Here is a 14954-nt window from a genome sequence, read left to right on the forward strand (position 1 = left end):
CAGATTTAAAGTCCTAATTAATCTCTGGGAGTGCATGATATTATTACTTTGTATATATTCAAGATTTCAAGATATCAAAAGAAATTTTGAACTTCGTAGTTATACTTTCTAATTGTTTTAACTACTTCACTGTGAGGTGGATGAGGATCTGTGATTGAGATGAGTAAATATCAGATTCAGAATTTAATGCAGGTGCAATATTTTGGAGAATGCATAAATTAAAATTATATCTTTTTAGTTTATATCTATAAGTCCTCACATTTGTTAATGTTTATTTCACCTAGCTAGCTATTCCCTTATGACTTGACTCAACTTGGTTCAACCATCAATCGCTATCTTTTGGCATCTTTGTGATAAGGTAAATCAATACATAGTTTAGTATATCAGTGGTTATTTATAGCTCTGCTATAAGTATTCTTTCCTCTTTGGAGGCTTAGGTCTTAACTTTGAACAAATTTTTCCTCCTTATTTACGAACGTGTTGAAATATCTGGAAAAGTTACATAACAAAAGAATATAGATACTTTCAACAAGAAATATGCTGGATTGATATTTTATATCAATCACAATGAATATAAATAACTGTATTGTTAGGAATACAATAGTAAATTATTTTGTAATGTGGTCAAGTACCGGTTTGTGATGTGAGGCAATCAAATAGGATAGAATTCACATATTTATTAACTTATGAATTAACCATATTATGGCAAACCACAGTCTTTCGTCCTGTTACCATTCCATGTCGGGTATGGACAAAAAACAATTTTACCCAGTACTCTTTATATTAAATCAATGAAATGGAAAGTACTGATGATAAAAAAGTTGAAATTCGATCAATCATCAATCATTTTATTCTCGTAAATTTTTACCATCTGTCTAATTGGAAATGTTTTTTTTATATACGAAACTGACATGGGCGAACTACGGCCCACAGGTCAAATCCGGACCGTTGGTTGATTCAATCTGGTTCACCCGAAGCTGCCATAAATTTAAGGTTTCAACCAATTCCGCATGCACTCATAATTTTTGGTATTGAAATCTATATGATGCAATAGGTTTGTTAGATTATGATCGTAGTTTGTGTAAGCTGTATTTTAGTTTGTCACAGACCATTAACTTTCATTCTTGTTCATAGCTCACACATCCTTGCCATTCTGTTCATAAAGTGTAACTTTATACGTCACACTTTCATGGCCTGCCAGTCTAGGTAGGCAATATTTTTGGCCCCTGGTCCAAAAACCTTGCTCACCTCTTATATTGAACCATGAGAATATTGTTCTTGAACAATTATTTGAAACTTTTTACTTTCCCAAGTAGTTTTCAGTCCACATTTGAATCGATGTAGAAAAAAAGGTATTATGCAGACATCAGCATATTGGACAAATCAATAAGAATTTGTTTATATAAAATCAATAAGATTGCAAGAAATCACTTCCTCAGTTAGAACAATTTAAAGAGCTTAGATTCTACCAAATATTTAGTATGCGCTACATGATGGCATAAAAAAACAGTCTTACTCAGAACTAAGAGATACATCTTGGGTGAAAACTGATATCTAGTACAAAGCCAGCGTTATATACCATAACTTATAAAATAAAACTAAGGGCAAGGGCAATAATTGTTGAATGATATTTTTTTGTTCTGAGATTTGGTAAACACACATCGACATACTGGGATACCTATTTGTGTGAAAACGGATTTCTAAAAAAATAACTTATAACAAAGCCAGCTTGTATAGCTAATAAAATAATTCCTCACCTAATTTCATCATAATAACCTATACTTAATAGTTTATACTGAGTATATGTTGTTATATAAAGAAATTATATGGACAAAAAACAATTTCCCTCAGTACTTCTTTATAATAAATAAATTGAATTTTGAAAAGAGGTAACCAAGTTAAAATTTCTATACATTTTACCATGTTTTTACTTAGAAATTTTGTTTTTTGAAAGAGAATCAATAGTAGCAATAAATTATAATGTGCCAGAAAAAGTATTTGGTGGCTGAAATATTTTCAAGTTGTTCTCAGTCCACATTCAGATTGCAAAAAAAGTATTGTGCAAACAGAAGCATTGTTAAACAATGAGTCTAAGCATAATCTTCATGGCTATGTCTTATTATTTGTTAATAATAATGCAACTTGCTTAGTACTGTGCCTGTACCCTGATATAGTTCTTTTCCAACCTTTATGGCTCGTGGCCCTCTACAGGGGCTTTTAATACTCATGACCCCCCCCCCCCCCCCCCCCTAAATTAGGATTACTAAAATGAAAGAGTACTATTCTAAAATAACATAAAATATGTGATAAACTGCCAACTATAAATAAATTGGAGTCGTATTTTTGCGATTTGTCAAACTTGATTTGTTCTTTGGCAGTTGAGAATATTTTAATAAGCAAGATATATATCGTCGTTAAAAAAATCACAATGCCTGGGCAAAATACGAACAAAAGAAAATTTATTTTATTACATTCGGCTCCGTCGGTAGTTTCAGAATGTAAGAAAAGGTACATCGCACGCACAATTGACTGTGTTTCGATTTCGCAGTTACTACGATGAAATCCTAACATAACACCAAATTTTGTGATTCACAAAGTCTATAAAAGCGTTTTCAAGCTGAGGTGAGTCTGCTGAAACCAAACGTGTGATCTTCCATTTTAAGTTTTAGTTTTAATATTCTAGAATGCCACTTTTCAATCAATAGTTGCGGATTAACACTTTATTAATTATTATTTTTAGCATTTCGTCGCCAATGACTATAATATGGTAACATGTTTTTCACATTGAACTCATAATTCCCCACGAGAACAAAAAAGCAATTAACGTCGTCATTATGTAACAATACATGTACATGCCGGGGGAGATTTTTGATTTAGAGAGAATAAACACCGGCGTAAAGATGTTCAAAGGTTCAAAAACACACCATGCTGACAAAAAAAATCGGCGATTGTAATAAAATGCAATCGCGCATGCTATTAGCGGCCTTTTAGGTCTTCCAAAAATATCAAAAGAGAAAAGATTCGACCCCTAATTTATAAATATGTTTGTCAAGTGTCAAATTTACAGCTTTAGTATATATAATTTATGTTTGAAATTTAGATTTATTTATGACTTGTATTAACCCTATTAAAAAAGGCTCAGCATTTAAATTAAGTAAAGTATATTTAACTTGCTCAGGAATATTAATCCGGAAGTTACAATTTTAACATTTATTTTGGGGCTCCGTGAATAATAGTCAACCTTTTCAAGGGCTCCGTAACACCAAAAGTTTGAGAACCCCTGCACTATATCACGCTATCATATTCAAGATTAGATTTCAAGCCTTTTCCAAGTATCTATGACAGAAATGTCTCAGTTGTTAGATTGCTAAGCTATATCATCCATAGGTTTGCGATTTAAATCTGCCCCTTTCAAAGTCGGTGCAAGTGCAGCACAAAATTTTACGCGTTCTTCTAAAGTAGATTTATACTCATCTAACATCATTATAATGGCCTATACTGAATAGTTTATGATGGGTACAGTATATAGTGTTATAAGAAACAATCAGATGGACAAAAACTAATTTTACTCATTACTCTTTTTAATGAATAAAACAAATTTTGAAACAAGGTAGACAAGTTAAATTAAAGTTAAATTCTCATACATTTTACCATGTTTTTACTTGGAAATGTTGGTTTTGAAAAAAGAATGAGCAGCAATAAATGATAAGAACAAAGAATTGGTTCTTTATATCTTTCCAAGGTTTTCTCAGTCTACATTTAGATTTTAGATTAAAGCAAAAAACGTATTGTGCGGACAGAAGCATCGTTAATATTCAATGAGTCTAAGCTCAATTTCAATGATCATGTCTGATCAGAGGTCAATAATATTGAAAATGTTTCACTCTTTTTCTCACTATTAATAAATTTTGCAATCAATTCCTACCTATTATCTGCAAGGTAATAATTTTTTTTTTATCATTCAAAATAGCAGAATGGAACTTGCTAATATACTGAAGTTAAAACAGATTATATATATCATGCTTTCCTGCGACTTTTTCCATACTCTGATACAATGGTTCCCAACCTTTTATGGCTTGTGACTTTCTTTCTGAAGTTTTTAACACTCATGGAAAAAAGGGGAACTTCAACATTTGTGCAATTGTGGAACATTAGAGTTATTTATCCATTTATCCACACTTATCCATGCCTTTTGCTCCGAAATTGGCACTAAAAAAGCACCGCTGATATCTTTCATTACTGCATTATCTGTACAGCTACTAATTATTATTAGAAATGGCCCCAAAGTTAACCAATTCGCAAATGCCTGATCAAACATCCTAGGTGATTAGCCGATAAAGTTCAGATTCCCATGTTTAGAGCTGTATTCAGTCTGGATGGCACTTCTAATAACACAGACTCCCCCTTTTCCTAACTTCATCTATTTCTCAAGGTTTTCAAATTTCAAGTTAATTTCAGGCAAGTTTTCATGGTACTACTCTAACTAAAACTATATTTTCTTGCAATACAGGGTGTCCATAAAGTCCCTTTACAGTTTCAATCTTGTTATGAGGTCAGTTCTCAATATATCTTAACCAGGCTTGTTGTTTCATAATCAGTAATTGTTCTAGCATTTTTATTTCATTTAATACATCTGTGAGGGCCAAAACAATATATGATATTGATGAATTCCTTTGCAATTTTAAAATTTTTTAAAATTTTTCAAGACTTTATGGACACCCTATATAGAATAAAGTTATTGGTGATGAAATTCCCACAACTTATTTTATTTGTTATCTCCACTCCAATTCGGCACGTTGTTACAATACTCGTTTGGAGGATTTATTTTGTAAAAATATTTATCTTCATATAAATCTGTTTATATTACGCTTATTCACTTCTACCGCTCCGAACAAGGCCGTGTGCATAAGCCACTGATATTTTAACTCATCCACATACTAACATAATTCCCAAATACTAACTAACTGAATGATAATACCTCTTTTGTGCAAAGATTTAGAAAAAACAAGTGCCGCCGTATCAAGTGGGGTGAAAAACGATACCTAACAAAAGAACTTATAACAATGCTTGCGTGATATCACCGATTTATTAAAATTAATAGCTCAACAGATGGTTCCCAACCATTTTCGTTAAATTTCTATCTTCTGCTATTTTGGAACTCATCATAAGACTAATTCATTTATTCAATCTTTAATGAATCAGCTACCTTAACCCCATGTTGACCCCAAGAGGCATTTCCAGTTTTGTCCAGTTCAGGTTGTTTAGAATGTGTGTATAAAAATATTAAAATAATAATGAACCAAAGAATATTAATAATACTACATCAGATACAAAGCAAAAGTTCTCGCTAATAACTAGATTCTAGAATATCCTTCTCTGGGTAAAGGTTTAACTTTTTTTTATACTGGAATACTGCTTCACCAAGCCTGAGAACTAGTTGGCGTGAATGGCCGATGATGAAATTTATTGTTTCGTAACCACAGTAACACCAACCAGTTCAATGAACGCGTTTGTTAGTCAAGCATGGGCCAGACATATTTAATAGCCGTGATTAGAAATCGCCGTAAAAAAACTGTGAGCAGTTATAACAAGACGATTACCACCAGGTATGTTCATGAAGTCGATGAATAATAAAGCGAACTCGTTTCTGCCTGTGCGTAAATCGCTCTTTGAAAAGTCGCCAAGCTTTAAAAAATAACTTAGATCTATTATATCATGCTACTGTTTAAAAGATTACATTTACGTTTGTGTCCTTCATATCATGCCCTAAAGAAGTTTTTCTGCATAAAATTTTAAAACGTCGGTAAATTACGTTATTTTGTTAGCACGGTTGTACTTTTATTCATCCTCGGAAAGGCGATGCGATTTTCCGTGTATTGTAATACCGGACCTACAGAAATACCTACAGAAATACCGGACTCATACCGTAACAGAATTCGCCATGAAACAAGCCGTCTCATAGGCCTTTCTCACGCTCTAGATAAATATGAATTCTACCCAGTACTAAGCCCTGCGCGAAAATGTAGACAGAATGGGGAACCCACAAGCCGACCGTAACGATCGAATGGTAACACTCATGACTAACTAGCAATAAGAAAACGCCATGTTGCTGTCTTAGAAAAAGCTTTACCTGAAGGTTAATGGTCTGGCAGTTTTTGACCTAAAAACGAAGCAGCAAAATATGAATGCGTCCACAATAAAGCACTGGGTAGAAAGGCCTCATCGTACCCATATGGCACCAATACAAGAATAAATTATTATAAAGTGTGGGATCACAACCCTAATTTTCCTGATCTACCAGCAAACACACACATGAAGTCAAAAATCGAACTGTTTGTCAGAAGAATATTTAATCGTATAATGTTTGAAATAGTACATATAGTAATTACAAAATATTGGTATTTTATTCAACCCAACAAATTTTAGGCAAACTTTAAAATAATAAAGAAAAACTCCATATTCAGTACAAAAACGGCGTTTTGCAGATATATTTACCCCGTGGATGCAAATTGACATAAACAGGTATAGTTGCAGTGGGTGCTTAGGTCAGTGAAATGAAGTTTAACACAAAAGTTCACAAAAAAAAATTGTTTTGAGTGGATTTCAAACATGAATCTGCATGAACATATATAACATCGTAACATGAAGAGATAAGGTTAATTTTTGGTACTCCGGTAGTGTGTGTACCAGGTTAGGGTTAGGGCATAATTTCAATTCAATTTTAAATATTTTAGTTCTATTACGAGTTTTGCAACTGTCTGTCTTACCCAAGTGAATATACCCTCTGCCCATAGGCTTCCGTCACTTTACACAACTTGATGTAGAGTAGGCGAACGAAATTGGTTACCTCCAATTTGGTGCACATACTTCTGGAGCTCCTAATTTCGTATATACGCTAAATTTTTTTGGAGACCATTTTTGGACTGGATGTTGAATAAATCGAGCAAATAGACAGGAATTCACAATGAAATACCTAACATTTTTCAAAACAATGAAGAAGTCTACAAATATTTAATGATAAATAGATTTCAAGGCAATATATCGTTAAGCCTACTGGAGCAATAATAGTCATTGTCAAAATATTTTATCAACGTCAAGCCTTAATCAAATGCATATACAAGCAAACTGCCCAACTATGAGTTTCAATTCAAGAGTTTAAAATAATGTTATTGCATTATGGTATAATAGCGCCCCCAGTGGCGGACCATTCCTATAATTCGTTTAAGACTTTATTCAGATTGCAAAAACAACAGAAAAAGAATAGACTTCAATCGAAAGAAATCTGAAATATTTTTTTCCCATTGTATAATTTTAAAAATAGGGCTATATTGATGGCACAATATCAGTAAATTATACAGCTAGATCTATATAAGTAATAAACTAAGTATAGCAACTGAGTGTAAAGAGAAAAAATGGAAAATTCAGTTATCGAGGAGTATAACAGAAACAATATGCATGACACACTGATGGTGATTACATGTTAGAAACAGACAAGGCATCTGCACGATAGCCAAAATATTTAGAACAGGGTGGTCCAAGGTTGTTTTTGCATTGTTCGCGGGTCACAATAGTGAATAGTGCCAAGAATAGGTAAACAGTGCAATACAAACAATTTTATTGTGCAAACACACACGTTATCGGTAATTATAACAGAACAATACGCATGACCCACTGATGTTGATTACATATTAGAAACAAGCAAGACATCTGCACAATGACCAAAACATTTAGAACATGTAGAGAAGGGTTTCCCAAACTGGGGTCCGTGATGAATGCACAGGGGGTTCGCAACAATTTGAAAAGAGTCTGATCGATCTTTAATGATTGATTTCAATCAAGAAGCTGTTGCATCTTTTTGGTTGCTCGAGAATAGGCATTAACAATTTTAGGCAGTATTTGCAGCCACTACCAATATGATGACAAAATACAGGTTGAGATTTGCCGCAAGAGTCGTACATACGAGTTTGCTTGTCACAAAATTGCTCCGAGAAAAGAAATTGTGCAGTGAAAAGCAACCTCATCAATCATATTAATGTTGTTTGTGTTGTAAGGATGGGACATGTCAAGACTAAGATTTACAAACAGGGGTCCGCAGCCCAAAAAGTTTGGAAAAATCTGATTTAGAGCACAATCAGTGTTAGCAAAACGATATGATTTGCTAATGTTTGGTGAAAACACTTGCATACATATATATATACAGCAAGTGAATATACCCAAGTGTCTCAATAGCCGGTGGTGATGATGCACAGTGAGGCCCTGATTCAGTGAGGTACCGCAATCACATTTTTAAACGTGGCCGTTAATACCGAATTGATAAACAGAAGTGAACAGGGAAAAAACATTTAATAAAATATATCCCTCATGGAAATGAGTAGGATATCACCGTCATATTTGGCAAGAAATATATTATTATTCCACCGGAAATATATTCTACGAAGACTCCAAACTGCCGAGGATTTGGAATACAGTGGCTCCCAAACTGGGGGTCGCACCTTTCAGGGGTCAAGTGAATAAAGTGAAAAAAATGTTGAATGCGCGCTTTCTTTTTTGATTAATATCGGTTCTATTTCCTCATTTCTTCTCCAGTTACGTGCCACTGCACTCTTGTTTCTAGAAAAATACATAAGGGTGTCGCAGCACCTTGAAATATATATTCAAAGGGAGTAGTAGAGCAAAAACGCTTGGGAATCACTGGTTCAGAATGTCAACTTATCGACTTCAGGCAGAGCTCAGGCCATAGCAGAAGTGCATTATTGTAAGTTGTTCCAAAAGTTTTCTTCCAAATGAGAAACACTAATCAAACTGATTGTTTTTGGTTTTTAGTGTTCTTCTCGATAAGTTCAATATTTTCCATTGCTGCGAGAGGTAACCGAGTTCCAGGACCGAATATACTTGCTATACATAACGCGCCCCAACCAAAGATCTGTGCAAAACAAGCTTGCACCTATATTTAACGATAAGTAATCAGTTACCCTTTTGGAAGGACTGAAATCTTTCTGTCTCTGCACTGCCTACCTACTTTTACTATACCCTGAGGTAGTGGGCATGGTATGTGGAACCTATGATGCCAAACTATCTAAGTCTAATGATTCATAGAATTAACGTAACCTCTTTCCACGAAATAGCAAGTTTATTTATTAGCTTTCGTTAGATCATAGTCTAACTAACTTCTTCAGATAAAACAAGATATGGCTGCAAATGGTAAAAATCAATAGTCAGTTAAAAATAATATACTAAAAAATAGGAGAATATTGGGGATCGATGGGTTGAGTCTGTCTCTATTGTGCTGTCTAAAAGATTGATGTTGGGTGATTCCAGGTTTGAGAACATTTTGTTTGTCTTGTTGTTGTTTGTGTTTGTTTTAATTTTGTTCTAATGATTTACCCACTAAACAGTGATTTTCAACCAGGTTTGTGCAGAACCCTGGAGCTATGCCAGTACAGACCACAAGTCACCATTCAAATCCGAGAGTCTTCATTAATAGTTTTATATTGTTTAAACGTAATTCAATGGGTTTATCACTATTATTAAACTTGCAACATTTTGAAGATAATTTAGTTTTGCCAGTATTAGATTTGCTTCTATATATATTATCATACATGCAATTCAAAAAATCAAACTATTGCACAAGGGTTCCTTGAGCCTCAACTCCATAAAAAAAAACTCATGGTCTTTCCAGTAACGAATTATCAACACCCATCACTGCGAGAACGATTTTATATTTATCTTTTATATAATTATCTCAATCAACTTGAATAGCTCAGGACATCCTCATGTCAACGTGTATCAATACACCATGTTGGGCTCACAGTTTAGAGGTTTCTGACTAAAACTACAGGCATGAATATAACCTTTTAGGCAGGCTGAGCAAAACCAGAATAGATACATATTAGTTTGAGACAAATCAGAGCTTTCCTTCCCTGTTATGAGATATTATGTAAAACATACAAAATCATCACTCATCACCAAACTCCAGGCTTACCTCCGGCCAATACAAGTATGTAAGATCTTCCCATTTCTTAATAATAAATAATAATGTGACAGAAAATGTATTCTATGCTTTTCAAATTTCCCAGCAGTTCTCAGTCTACATTTGAATTGGTGCAAAAGAAAAAGGGAATGGATTGACAAAATGAACATCTTTGAGTCTAAACTCAATTGCAATGTCTGATAAAAACTGAACAATATTACAACCAATTACTACCTATTATCTACAAGGTAGTATTCTCTTTGGGTACTCCCATAGTGTGTCTGCCAAGTTAAGGTTATGCATAATTTTATTCCAATTTCCCTTTATTTTAGTTATTTTACGAGTCCGGGGACGGTCTATGATAGCCAAGTGAATATGTCCCCTGCCCTTAGGTTTCAGTCCGTTTACACCACTTTATGTAACGTAGGGTAACAAAATTAGTTACCTCCATATTGGTACACACACTTGTGGAGCGCCCTTTTTCCTATTTTTAAACATGGAACATATAATGGATATCTTGTAGTGGCATTTTAGTTAGTTAGAAGCAGTGCCATGTCCAACTTTTCTGCTGCCCAGGGCGAGTTTCTGATAATGCTGCCCCTTATTGTAACTTCAAAAATAATTTTGTGGATAAAAAAATATATGTTGTTGTTATACATGAGAATAAATAAATAAAAAGTCAAGTAAGAGTGAAATGTTTGTAATATTATTATTAAAATCATCAAACTGAGCAACAAACTCACCCATATAAGGTGCTGCCCGTGGCGGCTTCCGCTTTGACCCCCTCTAGACATGCCACTGGTTAGATGGCTTTATATATATCATTATTACATACTGTTGAGTTCACTTTAAAAATCGTATTATTGCTCTCGATATCTAAATTTATCTTTTATAGTACAATCCATTCCATGAAAGTATATATAACTCAATTTAACATCTCCCAGGAGCCAGACACTAAGGTTATCTTATCAAAATACTTTCCCATGCAATTAAAAAACATTAGAATTGTTTATACAAAACTTATTCGTGCCTTCCGCTCCGAACAAGGCCCTCTAAAAGCATCTTTCGTTATTGAAATCCGATTTATTACACCCTATGTCAGGGGTGTACAAACTGTGGCCCGCGGGCCAAATGCCACCCGCAGAGAAGTGCCACTTATGAATGATGTGCCCGCGAAACGAGTTTTTAGTTTAGATAATCTGGTAAGTGCAAGAAATTCCAATCTCTTTGCGTCTCTAAATCTATACAAGTATCTGTGTGCCACTGTCATATTAGTAAAACTAGCTAGCAAAATCCTGTTGCAAAATTCACAATGTTATAAAAACACGATTCTTCCTGAATTTGCTTAAAGTCGGTGTGACAATAAATTCAGAAATTTTAATAGCAGTTTTTTTTCAGAAATTTTTGCGTTTTAACTCACTTTTTCTGCAAGGACCCCTAGCAATGCCATAAGATCAATAACAAAAAGAAACAATTTTTTGTTCCTGCAATTACTAGAAAGACTGTTTTAAATAAAGGTGAGGCCCGCGGCTTCAACCAGTTACTCGTATCTGGTCCTATTTAATAAACGTTGCACATCCCTGCCCTAGGTGATTTGCATTGCAATTTGGACATCAAACCATCATGCAAAGTTTATGAATCATGAATTAGGTATTGATTACACTTATAACATATCCTTTCTTATCCAATAATATCATCCATTGGGCTAGATTTTTGATTTTTTTTTCAATTCTCATTATTTCCAATGTTCATCTGACACTACTCTGTCTGAAACTATATTTTTCTAAAATAAAATGGAGTAATTTGTGATAAAATTTTTACATTTTCTTCTATTTGTTTGTTACGTTCACCAAGCTTTGAATTAATTATTACAATATTCATTCCGAGTCATACTAAAAATGAAAAATATACCCTAATATATCTTTTTATACCAGCTTATTCACGACTTCCACAATCAGTGTTAGCAAAACGATATAATTTGCTAATGTTTGGTGAAAACACTTGCATACATACATATATATACAGCAAGTGAATATACCCAAGTGTCTCAATAGCCGATGGTTATGATGCAAAGTGAGGCCCTGCCTGATTCAGTGAGGTACCGCAATTACATTTTCAAACGTGGCCGTAAATACCGAATTGATAAACAGAAGTGAACAGGGAAAAAAACATTTAATAAAATATAGCTCTCATGGAAATGAGTAGGATATCACCGTCATATTTGGCACGAAATATTTTATTACTCCACCGGAAATAAATTCTACGAACACTCCAAACTGCCGAGGATTTGGAATACAGTGGCTCCCAACCTGGGGGTCGCACCTTTCAGGGGTCAAGTGAATAAAGTGAAAAAAAGTTGAATGCGCGCTTTTTTTTTTTGATTAATATCGGTTATATTTACTCATTTCTTCTCCAGGTACGTGCCACTGCACTCTTGTTTCTAGAAAAATACATAAGGGTGTCGCAGCACCTTGAAATATACATTCAAAGGGGGTAGGTAGCAGAGCAAAAAATCTTGGAAACCACTGGTTCAGAATGTCAACTTATCGACTTCAAGCTGAGTTCAGTTCATAACAGAAGTGCGTTATCCAAGAGTATTCTTCCAAATGAGAAACACCAATCAAATTGATTGTTTTTGTTTTTTAGTGTTCTTCTCAATAAGTTCAATAACCTCCATTGCTGCGAGAGGTAACCGAGTTCCAGGACCGAATATACTTGCTATACCAACCAAAGATCTGTGCAAAACAAGCTTGCACCTATATTTAACGATAAGTAATCAGTTACCCTTTTGGAAGGACTGAAATCTTTCTGTCTCTGCACTGCCTACCGACTTTTACTATACCCTGAGGTGGTGGGCATGGTATGTGGAACCTATGATGCCAAATTATCTAAGTCTAATGATTCATAGAAATAACGTAACCTCTTTCCACGAAATAGCAAGTTTATTTATTAGCTTTCGTTAGATCATAGTCTAACTATGTTCTTCAGATAAAACAAGATATGACTGCAAATGGTAAAGATCAATAGTCAGTTAAAAATAATAAACTAAAAAATATGAGAATATTGGGGATCGATGGGTTGAGTCTGTCTCTATTGTGCTGATTTTCAACCAGGTTTGTGCAGAACCCTGGAGCTATGCCAGTACAGACCACAAGTCATCATTCAAATCCAAGAGTCTTCATTAATAGATTTATATTGTTTAAACATAATTCAATGGGTTGATCACTATTATTAAACTTGCAACACTTTGAAGATAATTTAGTTTTGCCAGTATTAGATTTGCTTTTATATATATTATCATACATGCAATTCAAAAAATCAAACTATTGCACAAGGGTTCCTTGAGCCTCAACTCCATAAAAAAAAAAACTCATGGTCTTTCCAGTAACGAATTATCAACACCCATCACTGCGAGAACGTTTTTATATATATCTTTTGTATAATTAGTTTTAGTCAACTTGAATAGCTCAGGACATCCTCATGTCAACGTGTATCAATACACCATGTTGGGCTCACAGTTTAGAGATTTATGACTAAAACTACAGGCATGAATATAACCTATTCGGCAGGCTGAGCAAAACCAGAAAAAGTAAGTTGATAGATACATATTAGTTTGAGTCTACATTTGAATTGGTGCAAAAGAAAAAGGGAATGGATTGACAAAATGAACATCTTTGAGTTTAAACTCAATTGCAATGTCTGAAAAAAACTGAACAATATTACAACCAATTACTATCTATTATCTACAAGGTAGTATTCTCTTTGAGTACTCCCATAGTGTGTCTACCAAGTTAAGGTTATGCATAATTTTATTCCAATTTCCCTTTATTTTAGTTCTATTACGAGTCCGTGGACTATCTATGATAGCCAAGTGAATATGTCCCCTGCAATAGGTTTCAGTCCGTTTACACCACATTATGTAGAAATTAGGGTAACAAAATTAGTTACCTCCATATTGGAACACACACTTCTGGAGCGCCCTTTTTCCTATTATTAAACATGGAACATATAATGGATATCTTGTAGTGGCATTTTAGTCAGTTAGAAGCCATATCCAACTTTTCTGCTGCCCAGGGCGAGTTTCTGATAATGCTGCCCCTTATTGTAACCTCAAAAATAATTTGGAGGATAAAAAAATATATGTTGTTGTTATACATGAGAATAAATAAATAAAAAGTCAAGTAAGAGTGAAATGTTTGTAATATTATTATTAAAATCATCAAACTGAGCAACAAACTCACCCATATAAGGTGCTGCCCGTGGCGGCTTCCGCTTTGACCCCCTCTAGACATGCCACTGGTTAGATGGCTTTATATATATCATTATTACATGCTGTTGAGTACACTTTAAAAATTGTATTATTGCTCTAGATATCTAAATTTATCTTTTATAGTACAATCCATTCCATTAGGGTGACCATACGTCATCTTTTTGGAGGATTTGTCATCCTTTTTCGTTGAAAATTTTGTGTCCTCCGAGGACGCTCTAAAAAGTCAAAATGTCCTCCTTTTTCGCGGGATAAAATATTTAAATTCTCTTATGATATACTCAACAGTTTTTGATGTGTTAAGAAAATTTCAAAGTAAGTAGAAACTTATCAATATCATTACACATATGACACGCATGACGCAATTTATTGCATTGAGATAGCATACGATACCTTTAGGTCAGTGTTTCAAACCTGGGTTCGGTGGAGCTGTTCCACAGATTCGCCGGAGGGCCTCTACAATAGTTATATAAAATAAAATCTGTCTAGTACACAGCTTACAAATTAAGAAAAAATATCAAAATTACGATAGTCCATCGAAGATATACAATCTTACACGTAACAACTCGTGAAATGGCTCAGCCGGGTGTATATGTTTTACTGGACATGTCAATGACCGTTACATCTTGAATTCAGTACATTTCATTAAAACTCAGATCAAAATGGCTCTAGTTCATAATGTAAGCTATGTCAATTTCGGCAAAAATCCGTGAAAAA

This window comes from Styela clava, chromosome 10, assembly GCF_964204865.1.
Source record: "Styela clava chromosome 10, kaStyClav1.hap1.2, whole genome shotgun sequence".
NCBI lineage: Eukaryota > Metazoa > Chordata > Ascidiacea > Stolidobranchia > Styelidae > Styela > Styela clava.